Source organism: Hevea brasiliensis, chromosome 10, assembly GCF_030052815.1.
Source record: "Hevea brasiliensis isolate MT/VB/25A 57/8 chromosome 10, ASM3005281v1, whole genome shotgun sequence".
NCBI lineage: Eukaryota > Viridiplantae > Streptophyta > Magnoliopsida > Malpighiales > Euphorbiaceae > Hevea > Hevea brasiliensis.
Window position 1 is genome coordinate 63868681 of NC_079502.1, and position 9465 is coordinate 63878145.

The window sequence follows — 9465 nt, forward strand, 5'->3', positions numbered from 1 at the left end:
TAGTAGCGAAAGGGTTTCGCCAAAGGCAAGGAATCGACTATGAGGAGACTTTCTGCTTTGTTGCCATGCTTAAATCAATTAGGATTTTATTAGCAATAGCTGCGTACTATGATTATGAGATTTGGCAGATGGATGTCAAAACAGCTTTTCTCAATGGATACATTGAAGAAAACATTTTCATGGAACAACCTAAGGGATTTGAATCCCAAGATGGTTCCAAGGTATGCAAGCTAAATCGATCCATTTATGGGTTGAAACAAGCTACGAGGAGTTGGAACATCCGTTTTGATGAAGCCATTAATTTCTTTGGTTTTATCAAAACTGAGGATGAGCCATGTGTATATAAGAAGGTTAGTGACAGTGTTATCACTTTCCTTGTCTTATATGTGGATGACATACTATTGATGGGTAATGACACAAGTATGTTGATGACTATAAAGGTATGGTTGTCAAATACATTCTCCATGAAAGACTTAGGGGAGGCAACCTATATTCTTGGGATTCGCATCTATAGAGATAGAGCGAAAAGAATAATTGGTTTATCCCAAAGTCTATACTTGGAAAAGGTGTTAAAGAGGTTTAATATGCTTGATTCCAAGAGAGGATTGTTACCAGTGAGACATGGTATCCATCTTTCTAAAGAGATGTCTCCAAAGACACCTGAAGAAAGAGATAAGATGGCCAGGATTCCATATGCTTCGGCTATTGAAAGTTTAATGTATGCAACGTTGTGTACTAGGCCGGATATCGCATATGCTATTAGTTTGACTAACAGGTATCAATCCAATCCAGGTTTGGAACACTGGATAGCTGTCAAGAATATTCTTAAGTACTTGAGAAGAACTAAGGATTTATTCTTGATTTATGGAGGTGGAGACTTGCAATTGGATGGTTATCTCGATTCGATTTCCAATCGGATATCGATGATAGAAAGTCTACCTCTGGATATGTGTTCATTTGTAATGGAGGTGCGATTAGTTGGAAGAGTTCCAAGCGAGCACGCATTGCAGATTCCACTACAGGTGAGTATATTCTTTGCATCGAATCTTTGCAAAGGAAGCTATTTGGATAAAGAAGTTCGTGATGAACTTACGGTAGTTCCTTCCATTGAGTCAGCGGTTCCACTACATCGTGACAATAATGGAGCAAGCGATCATCTGAGCTAAGGAACCAAGGTCTCACCAGAAATCCAAACACATAGAAAGGAGCTACCACGTTATCAGAGAAATAGTTGGGCGAGGTGATGTAGCCATGCAGAAAATAGCATCAGCTGAAAATCCAGCTGATCCATTCACTAAGCCTATGTCACAGACTCAGTTAGACCGACATCTTGAGAAGATAGGTCTAAGATATTGTAATGAATGGCTCTAGTGCTAGTGGGAGATTATTAGTAGTATGCCCTAGAGCATATCATTTAGTATGTATCTTGTACATATTTTTATTAATAAAAGGCATTTCCACTTTTCTGTTTACATAATATATTTATGTGTAATAGAAAAGGTCCATTGATATTTTGTTAGAAATATTATTCTTAAGTTGTTAAGAATATGAGTGACAATATTTCTAGCACAAAGTATCATAAAAAGGTTCACAATCGAGGATACTTCATAATAAGGACATGACTTATCCAGAAAGATTGTATTCATGTTTGTTCCCAAGTTATTTATATGAGATATAAATAAGATGGAATGGTGAGTCTCATGCCATATAACAAACATGATAGGCACTTATAAATAATAAGTAGGCCGAACCAGTGACACTTATGACAAGCATATGGAGTTTACTCTTGTCAATGTTTTGTCATAAATCATATCAGTGCATATAATCTTTAGACCTGAGATAGCACAGTTATCTTGTATATAGGTAGTTTGAGTTTGATACTGCTTTCATACTTGTACTGTGTATGGGTATATGGGCATCTGGTGGCTCCTACTAGTTATATATGGAGGTAGGTGTTGATCAAGATGGAATCTGTTCCTCTAAGTAAATAGAGTTAAAATCCTATGTTCATTTAATTGTTCTTGATGTTTCAAGTTCCTGGCCAGGACAGATAGATTTATTCAGAAAAGAGTTTTTGATGAGAAAATCTTTTTAATCAAGAACTAGAATTAAAAGAGAACATAATATTCATAGCAAATGGAGTTTGACATAAACCATGACTCCACCTTGAGTTGGGATTTTGTAACAGAGAGATTCTAGTGCATAGTAACATATGATTATAGGTTCATTTAAGGTAAACCTTATTACTAATTGGGTGGCTATGGCATGCTATGCTAGGTGTTAACCATGGTCTATGAGGTTCATAAAATGATTTAGAGAAATCATTTATGGTAAGAAAGAACTCTAATGATATTAAGAGTTGATATCATGTCTCATTGCCAATTAGTGATGAGCCTAGTAAGTCACACACATACACAAGTTATCACCTAATTAAATATGATTTAATTAATTAATTAAAGAGTTTAATTTATTAATTAAATAGGTTTAGTTTGCAATTAGTTTGCAAAGTCCCTAGCATGACTTGAAACCAAATCTAGATTATTGGATGTATAATATAAGTTAAATTTATATTTAAAGTGTTTAAATATGAATTTAATTAATGAGAAATTAATTAATAGAGATTAATTAATTAATTTATATTTGATATAAATTAATTAGAAGAAGAAAAATAATTATTTTGGGTTGAGAACTCAAAATTAAGACACAGGGGCATTTTGGTCATTTTGCAGTGTGACACGTGGCACCATGAGATGGTGACACATGGCATAACACATAAGCTTGCCAAATGTTTTTTAATCATGTAAGATGATTAAAATCAAGATTACATATAGGTTTGACACTTGTCACAATGTGATTGGGTCACTTAAACCTAGAGCTAATCAAAGGGTGACATGTGGCAAGGGTTTAATGTGTTAACCTAGCTATTTAAGTGTTGTTATGAGAAAATAAAGTACAACCAGCAGCCACACTCCTTGGTCACGCCATTTTGCAGCCCTCCCTCTATTCTTCTTCATCTCTCATCAATTCAAAGAGATTAGCCATCAATCTCTTGAATTAAGAACACTAGAAATTGTTTCTAGTGTCCTGTTTACATTACTAATCTCTTAAAGGGCAGAACTTGAATTTCTAATTAATAGAAAAGGCTTTAGAAGCTGTTCAAGGGCTGCCATAGGTGTTCTTGGTGTGGACAAGCTAGAGGGACAACATCTGGTGTCCTGAAGACGAATCTCAAAGGCCCAGACACGCTGCAGTGCATCAAGAGGTTAGTGTAATCGTTCTTGATTTAATATAGGGTTCTACAATTAATCTGATTAATTTTAAAATCTTAAATGCCAAATACAGATCCAAAAACATATTAAAAGAGTTTTAATATGTTGTTTATCATTGAAATCAAATAGATAAAAATAAATCTTGCATGATGCATGTGACCCTAGGTGAAAATTTTTGAATTCAATGGTATAAACTTGTGTTTTTCACGCTTCCGTTCCTTCAGGTGTGACAGTGACTCACTAAGCTCATCACTAATTGGCAATGAGATATGAAATTAACTCTTAATATCATCAGAACTCTTTCTTACAGAAAATAATTTCTCTAAATCATTTTATGCACCTCATAGACCATGGTTAACACCTAGCATAGCATTCCATGGCCACCCAATTAGTAATAAGGAATATCTTAAATGAACCTATTATCATATGTTACCATGCATTAGAATCTCTCTGTTATAAAATTCCAATTCGAGCTAGAGTCATGGTTTATGTCAAAGTCCATTTACTATGAATATTATGTTCTCTTTTAATTCTAATTCTTGATTAAAAAGATTTTTCTCATCAGAAACTCTTTTCTGATTAAATCTATTTGTCTTGGCCAACAACTTAAAACATCAAGAACAATTAAATGAACATAGGATTTTATCCCTATTTACTTAGGGTAACAGATTCAATCTTGATCAACACCTACCTTTATATATAACTAGTAGGAGCTAACACATGCCCAGAAACCCATACACAGTACAAGTATGAAAGCAGTATCAAACTCAAACCACCTATACATAAGATAACTGTGCTATCTTAGGTCTAAAGATTATATGCACTGATTTGATTTATGACAATGCATTGACAAGACTAAACTCCATGTGCTTGTCATAAATGTTACTGGTTCAACCTACTTATCATGCATAAGTGCCTATCATGTTTGTTATATGGCATAAGACTCACCATTTCATCTTATTTACATCTCGTATAAATAACTTGGGAACAAACATGATTACAATCTTTCTGGATAAGTCATGTCCTTATTGTAAAGTTCCTCAATTGTGAACTAATTTATGATACTTTGTGCTAGAAATACTGTCACTCATATTCTTAACAACTTAAGAATAGAATTTCTAACAAAATATCAATGGGCCTTTTCTATTACACATAAATATATTATGTAAACGGAAAAGTGAAAATGCCTTTTATTAATAAAACATGCACAAGACACATACTAAATGATATGCTCTAAGGCATACTACTAACATGCATCGATTTCCATTACTCCATATAGGATGGCACCCACTGAACTGAAAGAGTTGAAGGTTCAGTTATAAGGGCTACTGGACAGGGGTTTCATATCCCCTAGTGTGTCACCCTAGGGAGCACTGGTGCTATTTGTGAAGAAGAAGGATGATACACTTCAACTATGTATAGACTACCAACAACTGAATAAGGTGACTATGAAAAACAAATACCTTTTACCTCGAGTAGATGATCTGTTTGATCAGCTGAGGAGAGATGGAGTATTCTCCAAGATAGATTTTAGATTAGGCTATCACCAGTTGAGAGTGAAGGAGACAGATATTCCTAAGACTGCTTTCAGGACCCGGTATGGACACTATGAGTTTCTAATGATGCCATTTGGGCTGATAAATGCACCATCAGCTTTTATGGATGTAATAAATAGCATCTTTCATCCCTACTTGGATCGGTTTGTTATGGTCTTTATAGATGATATCTTGGTGTATTCTAATAACCCGAAAGAGCATGATGAACACCTGAGAGTAGTACTACAAACACTGCGGGAAAAGCAGTTGTATGCCAAGTTGTCCAGGTGTGACTTCTGGTTGGATGAGATATCCTTCCTTGGACACATTGTATCAGCAGATGGGATCAGGGTAGATCCTAAGAAGATTGAAGAAATAGTTGAATGGAAGCCTCCCAGAAATGTAATAGAGGTTAGAAGCTTTTTGGGGTTAACTGGATACTACAGGAGATTTGTGAGGGGATTCTCCCTTATAGCAGCCCCACTGACTAAACTGCTACATAAGAATGCAAAGTTTGATTGGAATGACAAATGCCAAACCAGTTTTGAGAAGCTAAAGGCTATGCTTACAGAAGCTCCAATGTTGACACTGCCAGAGTCGAAGAAAGACTATGTGATCTACAGTGATGTCTCTCACAATGGCCTTGGGTGTGTTCTGATACAGGAAGGAAAAGTAGTTGCCTATGCTTCCAGATAGCTAAGGCAACATGAAAAGAACTACCTAACTCATGATTTGGAATTGGCGGCAATAATATTTGAATTGAAGATATGGAGGCATTACCTATATGGTAAGAAATGCTACATATATATGGATCATAAGAGTCTGAAGTATTTGCCAACCCAGAAGGAGCTCAATTTGAGATAGAGGAAATGGATTGAATTCCTTAAAGATTATGACTGTGTGATCAACTACTACCCTGGGAAGGAAAATGTAGTGGCTGACGCACTAAGCAAGAAGTCAATGATGGCTTTAAAAGCACTGAATGCTCGATTGTCTTTAGCACAAGATGGGGAAATTGTGGCTGAGTTGCTTGTAAAGCCAAGCTTGTTACAGCAAATACAAGAAGCACAGCTAAGGGATGAAAAGTTGCTAACTATTATGGGCAGAACTCAAGAGGGGAAGGAGACTGATTATGAGTTGAAAGGAGATGGGTGCCTGTATTATAAAGGCAAAATATGTGTACCAGGAGATGAGGAACTGTAGAAGAATATCTTGAAAGAGGCACACAGTAGCTTCCATGCTATGCACCTTGGAAGTGCCAAGATGTACCAAGACCTGAAAACACATTATTGGTGGCCTAGAATGAAGAAAGAGATTGGTGATTTTATGACTAGATGTTTGACATGCCAGCAAGTTAAGGCTGAGCGTCAGGCTACATCAGGGTTAATTATTTTGACATAATTAATTCTACAAGACCTGAAAAATTGTAATTCAAAATTCTGAGTGATCATAAGATATAGGGTAACAACTTCTATGAAGAAAATTTGACCTAAAAATGGTTGTAACATATCCAAATAATTAGGAAAAATTCACTCCAGAATCTGCCTGGTTCTCGAACTTGAGTGAGTTAAGGAATCAGTTTTGGTTATTTGACCATAACTTGAGTTCTAAAACTCCAAATGACATGATTCGAAAAGGAAAACAAAGTTAAGACATAGAAGAACAACTTTCATGAAGGAAGTGTAGCCAAACAGTAGCCACATCTTAGCCAAAGGCACCAGTTTTGAACCTAAAGAAAGGTTCTAGAAATCATTTGATACATAAAATGTAAATTACCTAAATGGTTTACTAAACACATAAGTTATATGAAAATACACTTGGAACCTATATTTCCATCATATATGAAATAACAATAATATAAATATGTATAGTACATGACATAAAATAATGAGAGTGATAAATACATAAGTTACATGAATATGTACTTGGGATCTATGTTCCCATTATAATGACATGAAAATGGTATAAAGCATAGATGGTACATGAAGTGAAATAACAATATATTATGGACCCTTAATAGTATATAGCCTGAAATAATAAAACTATAAGTGCTTAATAATACTAATTTGTCCAAAGTATACCTAGACTTATGTATACAGCTTGGTTCAATTGGTATACCAATAAGGAACTACAGATTGGAGTACTGCCCACAGGAATAATCATTGATAGACAACATATGTCTGATATAGTTATTCTACAAGCTTTATGCTTGCCCGTTGACTATTGTGCTTGGTTTTATTTCTGACTTCATGCCTGCCCGCTAGCCTAGTGCCTGACATGACAGATGTATACATGTTAGACATACGGATGTTTAACTAGTATACTCCCGTGTATCCAGTCTTTATAATTGGTTATAGGTTACTTGGGTGCAGATAAGAGTAATAAGTTTTAAATTTAAATAAGTACCCGAAGATATCACAGTTATGAGTAATAAGACTGAACATATAATAAATGAACAGAAAAGATCCTGAATTAACTTAATTACTTCCAAAGTTCTACAAAAAAGTAATTGACTTTAAATTCATGGAATCTATATTTCAATTATTTAGTTATTTTTATTTCTACTTTTATTTATGAACCACTAAGCATTATGCTTAGCGCATTGGTTTTCCATCGCGTAATTACGGGAGACTAGTAGTAGCAGCAGTAGTAAAGCTTAGACAGGATTTTGATCAGATTTGCTACAGTGTAGATTGTCACCTCAACAGTCCATTTTGGTAGGGCTCATGTATATTTAGATTTTGCAGTTTGATCATTGTACATAAGTAATGATGTAAATTATTTTGAGATATGTAATTAAATTTTTGGGATTGTATATAATTTGCACATTACTGTATTTAAATTTTATGTGAATGAAATGAAATTTACTTTCTTGAAAATTTTATGAATAATGAAATGATATGACATGGCATATGGAAAGAATGAGATGGATAGTATAACATATGGTATGAAATTGTTTTTAACAAGTAAATAATGGAACTCGCCATACACTAATAAAAATAGAGGAGACTTCGTCTGGGTCTCCACAAAAATAAGATGTTAATAAAAGGAAAATATATATATATATATATATATATATATATATATATATATATATATATATATTTCTACACGTAAGATAATAAAATTAAATTAACATGGTACACGATAAGACAAGATAGGGTATTCTGACACCGAATGTGGCATACTTTACTTGGCTATACTATAGGTGGGTGAGGGGTGTTACATTTATTGGTATCAGAGCAAAGGTTTAGGTGGTCCTAGGCCTAGATAGGTAGAAAGATATAGTGTGTATAACATGCATGAGCCCTTAATTAGGAGTCAAGGTGACACTAATGTAGATCTGTTCTTTTGTTTGTTTTATAGGGTTTGATGGAGTCTAATCCTTCAGAGGAAGGGTCTTACAAGCCTGCGGAGGAGGAGATTGGTAGTCATATACCTATCCACAGTCAGAGGCAAGACAGGAGAGAGAGAGAGAGAGAGAGAGAGAGAGACAGATACAGATAGATGAACTAGAAGAGGACATACTTGTCGCTAACCCTTTAGGCCATAAGGTGATGGTAGATTATCAGCTAAAAGGAATCATATTAAAGATAGTGGATGGAGATGAGAAGGAGACTGTACATGAGATGAAAGAAAATGGGTACATAACTTGTTAAGGGCAAGATTGTAGAGCCAGATCTAGTAAGGCAGATTAAGAAAAAAGTGAAGCATTATAACATGAAAAAGTGGAGGAACAAGGAGATAGTAGTCTTTAACTATTTACACCGGGTAAATTTCGAGGACGAAATTTTATTTAGAGGGAGAGAATTATAACGCCCTCACTTTAGGTAGTCCATATATTCTACTGTTCTGAGGAGTTATAAATTGATTAAATAAAGACCAAGAAAAATTAAGGAAAAGTAAAAGAAATGAAATACAACTGAGTTAAACGAGCCAAAATCACGGCAATGGGTAACCGTATTGGGAAGCGACTGCGAAGTCAGTTACCGATCCCAGACGTGCGAGGAATCCTATGAAATAATTTTTAGGACTTAATTAAAGGCTTACGGAGGTATAAATGACACTAGAAATATCAAAGAAAATTTAAGAGAATTTATTTATTAGTACAGACCAAAAATATCTTGATCAGTATAACGAAAGGCATTTTGGTCATTTCAACCACAGAGTTGAATTTTGACCTAAATGTCAATTAAAATAAGAGAGTTTAAAAACATTTAACAAATTAAATTATAAAAAATACAATTGAAATGGGAAAAGAAAAGAAAAGAAGAGGAAATAAAAATTTTGAGGCAAGTGATGGTTGTTGATTCCACCAGAAATTAAATTAACTGAAATCACCAATTATGAATTTTTTTTTTTTTTTTTTTTTTTGCAGTAAGTAGTAAATCCAGGTCGAATCCTAGAGACTGAATTATTAAATTTTGTGCGCTTGTGTAATGGAAAAAGAAACAAAGGTTGGGGGGGGGGGGTAATTCGCAAACCAAAGAAGAAATAAAAAATCATAAATTAAGAACTAAAATTAAATATAAAACTCTCAAATTAAACAAACTTCAGTCCAAGGTAATTATAACATCCTCAATTTCATAGTCCATACGTCCTACTGTTCTGACGGCTAATGTTTGCCTCGGATAGTCAGAATGTTTGGAACTACATTGTAA